The following is a 13,550-nucleotide window of genomic DNA, read 5'->3' as shown; positions in this document are numbered from 1 at the left end:
TTAAATTCGCCGAATTATATAGAGACTAAAAAACAAATACGATATCATATACCCATAAGAGAAAATACCTTCATTTGATTCTACGACAAAAATTATGTGCAAACAGTCAGCTGATTATATCGATTCAGTTATATCCGTTTATATATATCGAGTTTTGATTGTACAAAGCGATATTTATTTAACAGAAAAACGCGAGAGGAAGATAAAGAGACAGAGGGAAAAAGAGAAAGAGGGAATGCTCCATTTCTCCGACCGAGAACAAAGTCCAACGAGTTCGATATTTATTCGGTAGATCGTGGATAATTCTACTTCGCTTCTGCCCAATCTGGTTTGGAGAGAGAGCGAGAGAGCCTAGCGATCGCGGTCGAATTGAAGTATATACGACGTAAAAATAAAACAAGCGCGCGCGGTCCAGTAGGTATATATACCAATGCAACTCTACGGAAAATCCCTCCCCTCTCGTCATCCCCCTCGCACAGCATCCTTGGCGGCGAGTGCACGCTTCGCACTGTCCTAAAGGGAGGAAGGGGAGAACAAGGCTGGACGATACAGAGCTTTGGTCAGTTAAACATGCGCATATTGCATGAAACTGGTAGTAGGCGACTCCCAGAGATCGACCTCTGTATTAACACCTCCGCTAACGGCGCGACGGAAAGCCGTCCTGTCCTCTTCTCTCCTTGTTTCGCGCCTCATCGTTCCTCCCTTTTACTTTCCCTCTTCGCGATGCGCCTCTCTCTCTCTATCTCGCTCTCTGTATGTGTGTGTGTGTGTGTGTGTCCTATCGAATAGTTAAACCATTATTTTCAGTCCGGACAGCCGGACAAAAGGAATCGAGCTGTTTGCGGTTGCTCGTAAACCGTGTATCGGTGGCCCGGCGACTCTCATGACTATGTTATTCATCAACTCGGATGCGGCTTACAATTACAGTTACTTCGACGCTTTCGGCAGGGACCAAAGTCTAGCCGACAAGGATGTTTATTCGGAATTTTGTTTCCTATCTTTGCTTTTCAGCCAATTGCAAGATATCAGAAGGCCATAATTACCAAACAATTAATGATTTTACACATTTTTATTTACAAAATCGTCAGTACAGATATATACATATTGTCTGCATAAATAACTAGGCATACGTGGAATTTTATATAAAATCATTAGACGACACACGATGTGTTGCGTCTGCGAAGCAAATTTGCAACTGTAATTCTTTTCCCGTGCGAATTCTTTTCTCTTGCGCACGATATAGATCCGTGCATTTAAGCGCGGATACTCTCAGCGAATGTATCTAGCCAATGTACATGTACTCATGCATACCCACGTTAGCTCATCCCAATCGCGAGGACATGCCGCATCATTACGTCCCGCTAATTAATTGTGATTTATCGATCGCAAGATGTCCGATCAGGGGTACATCTAGATAATACAATGCCGAGGCTTACAACGACAATGCTGGTAACGCGCATCTTGTATTGACAATTGGAAACTTCATGAAAATTGGTTGGCCATTACATTATTATTATTATTATTATAACGAATAATGGACAATATGAATTGTTTATTCAGCTCGTTAATTTTTATTACTTATAATATATATATATATATATATATATATATATATATACTTAATATATAAAAATATTACATATAAAATATTATATATAAAAAAATATTTATCCATTTTTAAAAATAAATTTTAACAACGCCATATGCTTACGCTATTGAAAACTCATTTAAAGATATTGACAGCCGAAGCTTCTGATCTCACAGAAATGAAACGTGCAGGTAGTACTTTCTACAACTATACTTGAGCTAATTTGTAAGAGAGCGGTCCCCAATAAAACGGAGCACACGATTCAGCGAAGATGATTCAGCATGGTAGAGGTACCGCAGTCTGGAAAGCAGACCGGATTTACTTGCGTTCTTTCGAGTGCAAGCTTTGACAAACGCGACAAATATTATGAGCGGTTCATCGATCCGTGAATAAACGGTTTAAAGAACTCCGGGTTTTTAGCGGTCGGGGACGACTCGCTCTCTCCTTGTGTCCCATCGTTTAGCTCGCGATCCGCGCGTTGAGATCCCGCGTGCCAAAGCTTTGTGATGTATTCTCGAGAGAGAGAGAGAGAGAGAGAGAGAAAGAAAGAGAGAGAGAGAAAAACGGGCAACTTGTTGCACGACAAAAATTCATGCCTGACGAAGTTCGGCGAATGACGCGCACGAAGATGTCCCGCATAATTGTCGTAGCCGCTGTCGCAACGGATCATCCGCAGCTGCTACGGGATAATAAGGACGCTTCTGTGATATTCCGCAAAATAATCCCTGAAACGAGACTCGGGGTGGCCCCTTCGACATTCGTCGTTTCACGCTTCGTCGTTTCGCCTGCAAAGATGAATCCGAAAATTCATTTTTGGAGGGAGAAAGAGAGAGAGAGTAAGTACGCTCCGCCGCTCCAAATGTGCAATTTTCTATAATTTAATATGAATATATATATATATATATATATGAGCTTAACCCCTCTCCCCCTCCCCTCCACACACTTTTATTCATTTAAATCCGTCGAGAAACGTTTCATTCTCCTAAAGATTTGCTAAAGTAAAGGATATCTTTGAATTCTTCTCGAATTTTTTCAGCTTTGCTGCAGGTGTTTGTAACAAACACACTTTATCTAAATAAAGAAATTTTTCTGTAATCAAGTTTCTGTATTCAAGTTATATATGTATGTTTCTATTGTATAAGAAGTTCAGAATATACGCCTATGAAGTTCCATCTATATTTATCACGATAAATGATTGCCTCTTTTACGGTTAAGACGTTATTCCAACTCTGCGCTTTCGGACAATAGTGCACGTATATCTTTGACTTTTCTTTATCCCGTTACAATTATCAGAGAACATTGCAGTCAATTCCCATTTCCTGGCGAATCGATATCCCTGATACGGCGCGCCCTATTTCTTAACGGAATCATTGTTATTGGCATTAATGGTCTGGCTCGAGACTTGATGCGCGCACACGCCTACGACGATGTATTATCCGAGATGGTAATTTCTATCAAAGAATAAAATGCAGTAAAACAGATTCTGCTATATTCGCGAATAAATGTTCCTTAAAATATAATATAATAGAAAAAAATTCTTTAAGATCTCGGTCATCTTCGCGGAAACAACGATTTTTCTCTTGATTTGAACAATTTATTTCTGACATCGTGTAAAAATTTAAATATTTCTCGCTTATTGTTGCAAGACCACGCCTTGATGAGGCCCGACAAATCGCGCTTCTGGAGAGTGCGACAAAATCCAGGATACGCATTTCCTGCTATATGTATAATCCGGAATAGGCGTATATGTATGTTCGATCGCGTATATATGTTGTCTGAGGAATCAACATAGTCGTGGCCATCGAATGGACTTGGCCGTTCGCCAAGATTCCCTAAACGGCGTTTGGATTTCTTCTGAAAAATCGACGCGAAGATTGAACCCGCGAACGGTCGTTGAATGGAGAAAGAAAGAAAGGGAGGCAGAGAGAAAGGAAAGAGAAAAGAAAGAGAGAGAGGTATAAGCTCGCGCTTCGCTTTTTGCACTGCCTCACCTCACCTTGTTCATTCGGCATATATAACGTTATAGAAAAGGGATGAGAGACGGAAAAAGGATGAAAGACGCCGAGAAAGAGAGGGATAGAGAGATAGAATCGTGTGTAAAAGGGGGCGAGAACGTCGTGAGTTGCCGTGAACTAAGCCGATCCAGACCCCTATAGAGAGGAGAGTGTTCTCTGCCAGTTTCTTTTTCCTGCTGTTTCCACCGAAGAGATTTTTCTACACTCTGTCTAGGGAAGAAACGGATATTCCTGATCGGCGACACGTGCGCGCGGTCGACGATGCGGTTCGTGGAAAAATACATTGCACCCGCGACGAGAGTATTTTTTGAACATTTCCGACCGGGGATTGATCTCAATTAGGAAACAAGTCATAAACATATTCTCATATTTCCTTTTAATATTATTTTATTTTTACAACAACAGGTGTTGCATTTTTCGACCAATTATATGTTATCAAAAAAGATATATATATCACATATCATCATTAGTGGATCCTGGGGAGGAGAGGTTGGGATTAAAACTCCTTATTTCCAAATTAAAAAAAAATCAGTTATTCTGATCTTATGATTTAATGCCGTCTATTAAAGATGTTTAATAGAACTCGAAGACAATTATAAGTAATAACAAAAAACTTTTTTTAAGTGTAAAAAATTTTTTTTAATTAAAAAAAAATATATAAAATATATATTAAAGAAAAATGAGATCAGAAGTTTCATGTTATTGATCCTGGAGTATAAGCTAAGCTTTGATACCGAAAGAAAGATATCAAACCAAATAATTTTGCTGAAACCTCTTCCATTATCGACGTCATCAGGATCCGCTAAATGTATGTAATCGATATATTAACAGCAAAAATATATAGGATACACAAATGTAAGAAATTGAAAATTGATTTCTTGGGGAAGAACGTTCAATTATCGAGTCGGCTCTTGACGAATTCAAGTATATTTAACACGTGTAAAAAGGCCGGAAACGTTTCTCTCGCATCCGCGGAGAATCGATCTTTCGCGAAATCGCCGAGACGTCCGAAATCGACGTCCGGCGTCGAAGCCAAATTTGCGCGCGCGTCCGCACAATAGGGCGATTGTGCGAGCGAGGAAGCGACCCTGCGTTCGCGAGCAGACCCTGCCAGCGTTCTCTCCGACAATTCCAAATATTATGACGTGCAAAACGCGCCAGACATTGGCGCGGATACCACTGCGGAGATGGTAATATCGCCTCCGCGATGTTATATACGTGCATATGTATACATATATGTAACTCTCTTGTCTTATAACCCGCACCAGGTCACTGCTTGCACGCACCACGACTCGAAGAACGAGCATCTTCCGAGCACGTATACTTGCCGATCTCGTTTGTCTGTTTGAACAACGCCTATATACACAGCGATCCTTTTTACGTGTTATCTTTCAGGGAATGCGAGACCCGGGATTACACGACGGCGACGTTGATTTTCCATCGAGGAACCTACTTGTAATCCCTACAATTTCGCGGTTTCCTTCTCCCGATAAGATCGATTGACATCGCGTGTTCGACCGTTCGTCATTTTAGATTCAGTGATTCGCGAAAAGCGGGATATTCCTGAAATCGATACAAAGACATTAATTCCGAGAATCGATGACAAGTCGAGTGAAAGCGAACATGACGTTCGGGATATTTTATGCTCGGTGCATAAATGCGTTAGATATCGGATTGCAGTTTTCCAGATATTCGCGAACACACATGCACAGTTAGCCTCGTCGTGTTTAAACAACTACGCGCTGGATGCACTCGCGTAAATGCTTTCTGTTTATTATCTTTCGCCGGAAGGAATCTCCCGGTGATGACAGAGGATGGTTTTACTGCCGAAGATTAATGAATAATCTGCGGTTTCGCAGTCTTACCTCGCGGTAGCAATCATCCTTCAGTCTCTAAATGTTTTAGCTTGTTCGGAATATGTAATTTTGCATTATCGTAACAATATTTGATAATCTTATCCGTGTCGATCTTGTGCATATATTGTGTGTAAGAGAAAATACTTTAAATATATCGTTCGTGAGACACAATTACAAGAAATCATAATTTAATTATTTGTACTCGTGCGTAATGCAAAGATGACAAATCGAAGCAAAGATGCATAATAAAAGTGCGCGTTGATCAACTGTTCGTGTAGAAACTTTCGAATTTTTATACTTACAAACTGGTTCACTATTGTAACGCCTATAAAAGCCCATGAACAACATCGGGGTCCATGACACCCTTTATGCTCTCGAACCTTTATCTTTATCGTTATGCGTCGTTGTTTCAAGCTCTTTATGCCTGACACGGGGTTCCCATTAACATTTGATTTACAACTTTCTACAAATCTATAAAGGTGCCTTCACTCACTCACTCACTCCCTCTCTTTCTCTCTCCTTCTCGTCCGTGGAGGTATAGATTTCCTTGGAGCAGATACGGCACACGCACATAAATATACACGATACGCGCATCTAAGTATCTTTGTACGTTTGTACGTTTGTACATCCGATCGTATAAGTTTTGGATGCTGCACACGCGGATCCGCCAAGTCTCGCCGTTCCCATCATCCCATCATCACCACCCCACCGTCCTATAAGAGGATCAGGACAATATTTGGCTCGGCAACGCGCGGCCAGATCGGCAGGCGCGATAAAATTATACGCGCTAGGCCCATAAACGGTCCCGAAATTCGGCCGTTAAAATTAAAATCTGCCGCGAGACGTTGTCCGCCGATGAATTACAGTCGCCGGTGCATCTTACGCGACGAGACCCGATCGGGGGACCATCTCCGGGTGGTTCCTTACTTTGTTATTTTATATATCGTTCTCTGCGGTAGAAAGAGAGAGAGAAAAGGGCTATACCCGCGGTTTAATATTGGCCATTTATTTCGCGTGCTCCTCGCACCATGATTTTCCAGTCGTTACAATGTAAAATGGACGAGAAGAGAATCAAGTCCGAATCCCACCTATCGTCATACGTGCATCTTTCTCTCTCTCTCTCTCTCTATACCGCATATCTCTTTCTGTCGTAGAAATATTCTTGATACGTCAAACAGAATGAGCTTATCCCGGATATATACGTTTCGTATACATAATTACCGTAATTTATTCACAGCTCTCTATATTATCTAATTCACGGACACTATTCCGTTATACTCTTTTCTAACTCTAATTTATGCTCAGATATTCGATGAATATTCATGAGAAGTAGCAACTTTGGAAATGTAGCAATAAGAATCGTGAACTCTTTCAATTTGCATACGATTTCATTTTGCAACCTTGTGATCGTTTGGTTGCTCGTAACATTGTATCTTTTTCTCTTTTTTTTTTTTAACAGTACGATAAGTAAATATCCGGACTGTATAATGTATATGTTAAATTTTCGGATATTTGAAATTATAATGCCAGTTTATCAATTCGTAATTAAATAATTCGAAGGAATCTTTCACGATAGAGCATACTTTATTCAAATGAAAGTACGTGACGTCACTAGACATTATGTAATCGGTACACGAAACTACTTTTTACTCTACTACTTTGTTAGACAGAGAGATCGGTTTTATACTTTTATAAACTTACACAGCTGCTTTTTTTTTTTTTAATCAAATTTCTGTCGCTTATACAATTCAGCGATAAATAATTCATTCTCTGACAGAGATTCTCCGAGAGAAAAAGAGAGAGACCGAAATAAGTGTCACAGTACAAAGTAGCGGCGAGTATAACAGCCCGGTTTATCGTGAAATATCGCCGAAGAAGCGCCGCATACCATAAATGATAAACTCGACTCTATCTTATTTCGAACTCGCTGTATTCTTTATCGGCCATAAAGCCGTAGAAAATGTCGAGCGGAGGGACGGAGGGAATAAAGGCTTCATGTCTCAAGCCCATAAAATCAGCGCCGATGTATTGTTGGACCCTCTCTCGCTTGCATATAATATGGCAGCGTGTAATAAACTCCCCGCGGCGTGTCCGCGAGACGATTGGGTATTACTTTTCGTTTTATTATCACTTTATTATTACCGCGAGAGTCGTGCCTTTATGGCCATATTAAGACGGAGTCGCCGCACAGAGAGCGCGATTCATCCCTCGCGATTCTCTCCTCTTCCATTTTACCACTCTATCAATTATAAGCCGAGGAGAGGATGGACCCCGAGCGCTTTTTCGAAGAACGGGAGTAATGGACGGTAGCGTATCCCATACGTTATAAAGTCAGTTGTCTCTCTTTCTCGCGAATACTATACCGCTGAGGATGCTAATAAAGATTCGCCATGTCCGGTGAAAATTTTACGAGCCGAGATATTAAGCTAATCCAGCTTGAAATAGTTAGTCGCGTTTAAACTTAATAACACGATGATGTCTTTCTCTCTCTCTCCTTCTCTTTAGAATATATACATAGATATACCATGGCTGTCCTAGTGACGTTTACAGCGTATGCGAACTGTTTAATACCGGCGTGATTTCCTAGTTCTGAACTCGTTCGGCTATAAATTCGTGATATGAGCGAGTAAAATTATCATCCGTGGACGATATATATTCATTTGAAGTTTATAAATATTGTTGAGTGTTGTCTAGTCTATTCTGGTCCTCCTAACATTGTCGAGTCTATCAATAATTTATATAGTTACTGTCATTAATACGCAGCGTATTAAAATAAGAGTTACAAGAAGGTTGAAAGGTTGAAGGTTATAAGAAGAGCATATATTAAAAGCAGGAACACACGATATGTACAAAAAACTATGTGTGACCACTAGCGGATCCTGACGTCGATAATGGGGGATGATTAGCTTTTATTTCAGCATCAACGACGTCGATAGCTCTTTAATGTTTGTTTTTCTTTACTTATATTTTTTAAACAAATTCAGCAAAACTGTTTTTTTTTATTTCCAAGGGGGGGGGTTAACCCCCAGGATCCGCTAGTGTGTGACAGTATTATATTGAACAAAGACGTGGTCGCAACAACAACGAGACGTGGGACTAGCAAAAGGAGAACGAAGGAAGGGCTGGCAGAGTGGCGGAGGGCAGGCGAAAGAAAAGAAGAGGAAGAACAAGAGGGTCAAAGGTGAAAGCCAGCCTCTCGCCCTCGCTGGGCGGAGAGATCCAATCGGAATCCTCGCTGGTACTCTCGGACTCCTTCATCCGCCAACTCGACTCGCATCATGCTCTCATTATACTCGTATCGTGAGATGCGATTAGAGGTGCAAATTTGTTGCGAGTCGTTGTTGCGATCCGAGAGTTCAGCCACGTGAAAAAATCTCCCGTACCTTCTTATTTCCTAATGCTCTTCTTTTCCTAGAGAGCAGATGCTTTTCGAATTATTATGTATAATTCGTTAATGTGAGATCTCTCGAGCGAGATAAAAATGCAATCGTAATGTAAAATAAATCAAGTTCGGTGATTTTAATGAATTTAATTAATTCAATTTCAATGTTATGGATATACATAAAATATTATGTTCAATCATAAAGATTGATATATAAGATACGTTTTTTTTTTAATAAGTAGGCCCCTGATAAAAATGTAGAATTGATTATTAAATATGATTATTTATCGTTACGTTTAATATGTGAGAATATCCAGGAAAGAGAAACATATAATATATATGCTGATGAAAATGTAAAAGGGCCCGAAAATATCTCTACGACATTCTTCCAGAAAACTTTTAGAAACTACCTAGGAGTAGGTTGCTCGTCGTCGAACTTTCGGGGTTTCAGGAAAAATAACCGATCGGATAAAGATCTTTATGTGAAATGGAGAGCTGAAATATTACAGCCGTTAGAATCCAAATTGGGCTCTTTTAAAACGCTCTGCAAGCTGTAAGGTATTTACAATTTCAGCTTGGTTTTGACGTACATACTGAATTTACTGAATAGCGGGGCCTCTCTGTTTCCATTCGCGAAACGCACTTATAAATATACTTTATTCCACAGCTGATACGATTTTACGATGATACGCGACGAATTTTTACAGATTTTAAAAGGCGATAATTTGATCGGCGCGATAATACTTGACATATCTTATTATACGACGTATACCGATTCTGATGCACACCCCTAATATGTTTTATGCTACAATATATTATATATTCAATCACAGATTTTATATCACACGTATATTTTTTCAATAAAGATAAAAATCGTATAACGTGTAACACTAAAATCACACAAAATAATCTTACAAAAAAGGACCGTTGCCATATATCGGTGAATTTTAATCTACTTTGCTTTACCGTGATTTCTTTTAAGCTCGCCATACATACAAATAATTTTGTGCTAATTAAAAATTATATGTGAATCTGTATATAAAATGTCATTAATTTTTTTAATAGCACTACAATAATACAAGCGCGCGTGCAGCGCGCGCCATTCTTCGATTTTATGTTAAAAAAATGATATTAAAAAAAAAATAATATAAAGTTTGTTTAAACTCGATTAATATTTTTTTATAGAAATCAGCTGATTAAAGCGTTAATTTGCTAATTAAATTTTAAAATAATAAGATGGTAAAAAATTAAAATAGTAATATGTTGTGAATAATATGTTATAATATCTTATTCTTGATCAATCAAAATTATTTAACAGAAATCAGCTGATAACTATCAAAAATATTATTAAAGAAACATTATTTAAAACATTATTATTTTAATGTTTATAACATTATTTTAAAATGTAATTTGCAAATTAACGCTTTAATCAGCTGATTTCTGTCAAAAATATTTAATAAAGCGAAGATTTGCTAATTAGAATTTAAAATAATATGTTATAGTACTTTAAACTAATATTTTTTGACAGAAATCAGTTTACTATCAAAAAATATTAATCGAGTTTAAAATACTATAACATTCTTTCTATTTAAAACATTATTATTTTATAATTTTTATAACATATTATTTTAAAAAGTAATTAGCAAATTAACTGCTTAGTCAGCTGATTTCTGACAAAAATTATTAATAAGGTGTAAGGTGTTAATTTGTTAATTAAATTTTAAAATAATATGTTATAAAATGTAAAATAGTCATATGTTGTAAATAATATGTTATAATGCCTTATCTGCGATTAATATTTTTAGACAGAAATCAGCTGATAACCGTAAAAAATATTAATCGAATTTAAAGAATTATATGACATATTATTTAAAAGATTATTATTTTAATTTTTATAACATTATTATTTTAAAAAGTAATTAGCACACACAAATTAACTGCTTAGTCAGCTGATTTCTGACAAAAATTATTAATAAGGTGTAAGGTGTTAATTTGTTAATTAAATTTGAAAATAATATTATATTATAAAATGTAAAATAGCCATATGTTGTAAATAATATGTTATAATACCTTATCTGCGATTAATATTTTTAGACAGAAATCAGCTGATAACTGCAAAAAATATTAATCGAGTTTAAAGAATTATGACATATTATTTAAAAGATCATTATTTTAATTTTTATAACTAACATTTTAATATTTTAACAGTTACAGGACGCGCAACACGTCAAGATCGTCAAGTCGGAGTTGTCCGGACCGCCGAGCCGAACCGAGCTCAGCCGAGCCGAGCCGAGCCGAGCGGAGCCGAGCCGAACCGAGCCGAGCTCCGAGCTCGCACGTACGCCGTACGCCACGACGCAACCACCGCCATTACGACTTTGCGACCTTTGCGTGCTGCGCGTCCCGTAACTGGCACAAGCCCTGTCTGTTGTTAGATGCATTTTCGGTTCGCGATCAACTTTTGCGTGCTCATCGCCGGTCCGCGACAGTACGAGTGTGAGTTTAGTGTGTTTACGTACTTAATTATCGTACAAATGCCATCGCGTCGCGAAATTGTGTACCGACATCGTGATCGCGATCGCACGGGCCAAGTCCATTACACGGGCGAGTCTACTATATACACGGGCGGATCGAATTACCGTTGCGCTTTCGACGCGAATTTCCAGAGTTTTTCGGCGTTGTCGATCCGATTTCCGACGTCGTTGAATTGTGATATATAAAACATAGTGAAATGCAGTGCCCATTTCGTGGAATATCGGCGACTCCTGACCTAACCTGAGTGCGTCGTGAAGTAGTCGCCGCATCATCGTCGTTCGATGAGGCCTTCCGATAAGCGAGTCTTGAAAAAAGCGGCGACGCGAAAACAGAGCATCGGTTTTATTCGCGCGCGAATAAGCTCTCGCGAGTCTCGCGTTTTACCGAAACGCGTCGAAGATTGTGATAGTTAAAACCCGGGCGTCGCCGCGCGTCGCGAACGAAAAAAAGTAACGCGAGTGCAAGTGTTTCGTAGCTTCTACGAGGAGGAGGCCCGGGGTGGCATCGGGCAACGACGGAACAACGATAGGGTAAATATAATTTACAATTTATTTAACTTTTTATTTGTTATTTGTGAGATTATCTATTTATCTTCACTCATTTTAATTAAAATATTTAATAGTAAAAGAATCTAGTTACACATTACATAAATAATTATATCTACATATCTTTTAAATATAATACAATGTCGAAATTGTACTTTATACATATACAAATATTTATTATTATTAAATTATTAAAAATTATTATATTTATTATTAAATATTCTAAGCATTTCAAAATATAAAGTCCAGGACATTTTATATTCATTATTATACAACAATGTAAAATTTGAATCATTATCGTGAAGATAAATAGATAATCTCATTATTTTAATTAAAATATTTAATAGTAAAAATAAATAGTAAAATATTTTAATTTGAATATTTTTTATAATTATTTTATCTTTTTTTTAAAAATATTTCTTTGCAAATTATGTAGTTTTTTAATATCTTAAAGTAAATAACAAAAAGTTAACTTTGCGCATAATATAATCATTTTTTGAAACATTAAAATTAATATTTAAATTTTCAAATTAATTTTAATATTTGAAAAAATTTGAAATGATTTAAATATTTTAATAATTGTTTTATATAATATTTATACGTTTATATTTTACAGATTAACATTGTCTACAATTCCGCACATCAAATTGGTGAGTGTTGAATTATTTTAAAAAATTTTAAGATAATGTATTTGTGAAAATTATATCAAATATTTTAATATATATATATAAGATAAAAGTATTAGGAATAAACCTTTTTTCTCTGATAATTATAATATAATTTGCAGTAATAGATGTATCGGTAAAATTCTTTTTATTCTTATTTTAATTCTTGCAAATTGTTTCATATCTAAATTTACTTTTTTTTATTTTTATACTTAGGTATTACACATTAAAAGAATTAATGTCTCAAAATAATCGTAATATTATATATATAAATATATATTATACATATATCACAAATTCATTATCTTGAAATAAATGAATTAAGATAAATTATTGTATATGTGTGTTTAATTTTTGAATGTGTATCATAATAGAGATTTTTTTCAACGTGCATATGTTATAAATATGTAGGTAGATCATTCCATTAAAAAGTAATTCAATAAGCTTCTTAGAATTATTTTCATGATATAATTTAATTAAATAATTTATTTAAATAATTTATTCAAATAAATTATGTCATGAAAATAATTCTAAGAAGCTTATTGAGTTACTTTTTAATGGAATTGTTTACCTACATGTTTATTACTACAGTTGATAAAATAAAATATTACTATAAAAATAACGACTTTTTATATTGTTAATAAATCTTAAATATCCAAGTATTGAAAATTAAAAATAATTTTACATTCTTGAAAATTCAAACAAAATCTAAATATCTATTTATTTAAATACATTTTCCCTTTCTAAAAAAAGGCATATTAAGTCGATTCTCGAAAGTCTCGAAGTATTGTTGCCTCTTTTTCGCGATGCTGATCAACTATCTCGGTACGTTGTGCGTTATATTGATAATATCAAGAGACTGTCATCGCTCATCGCGAGGGTTAACAGTTTAGTCCACAATAAAATAAAATAAAATAAATATGTTTTAAATTTGTTATAATACTTTAAACTTGATTAATATTTG

At 36.3% G+C, this 13,550-nt stretch overlaps 1 long non-coding RNA gene across 2 annotated transcripts in view; it reads left to right on the top strand.

Annotated features, from left to right (window-relative positions):
- Positions 1–12,571, top strand: part of LOC145936743 (uncharacterized) — a 212,958-nt gene extending 200,387 nt beyond the window's left edge. For both annotated transcript variants that reach the window (XR_014425435.1, XR_014425436.1), the window contains 2 exons: positions 11,050–11,906; positions 12,538–12,571. This is a non-coding gene — a long non-coding RNA (uncharacterized LOC145936743). The remainder of the gene's footprint in view (positions 1–11,049; positions 11,907–12,537) is intronic.
- Positions 12,572–13,550: the final 979 nt, after the last annotated feature.

Source organism: Prenolepis imparis, unplaced genomic scaffold (genome assembly GCF_030444845.1).
Source record: "Prenolepis imparis isolate NDT839.2.m4 unplaced genomic scaffold, iyPreImpa1.0 SCAF_5, whole genome shotgun sequence".
In the NCBI taxonomy this organism is placed as follows: Eukaryota; Metazoa; Arthropoda; class Insecta; order Hymenoptera; family Formicidae; genus Prenolepis; species Prenolepis imparis.
This window is presented reverse-complemented; position numbering and strand designations above follow the sequence as displayed.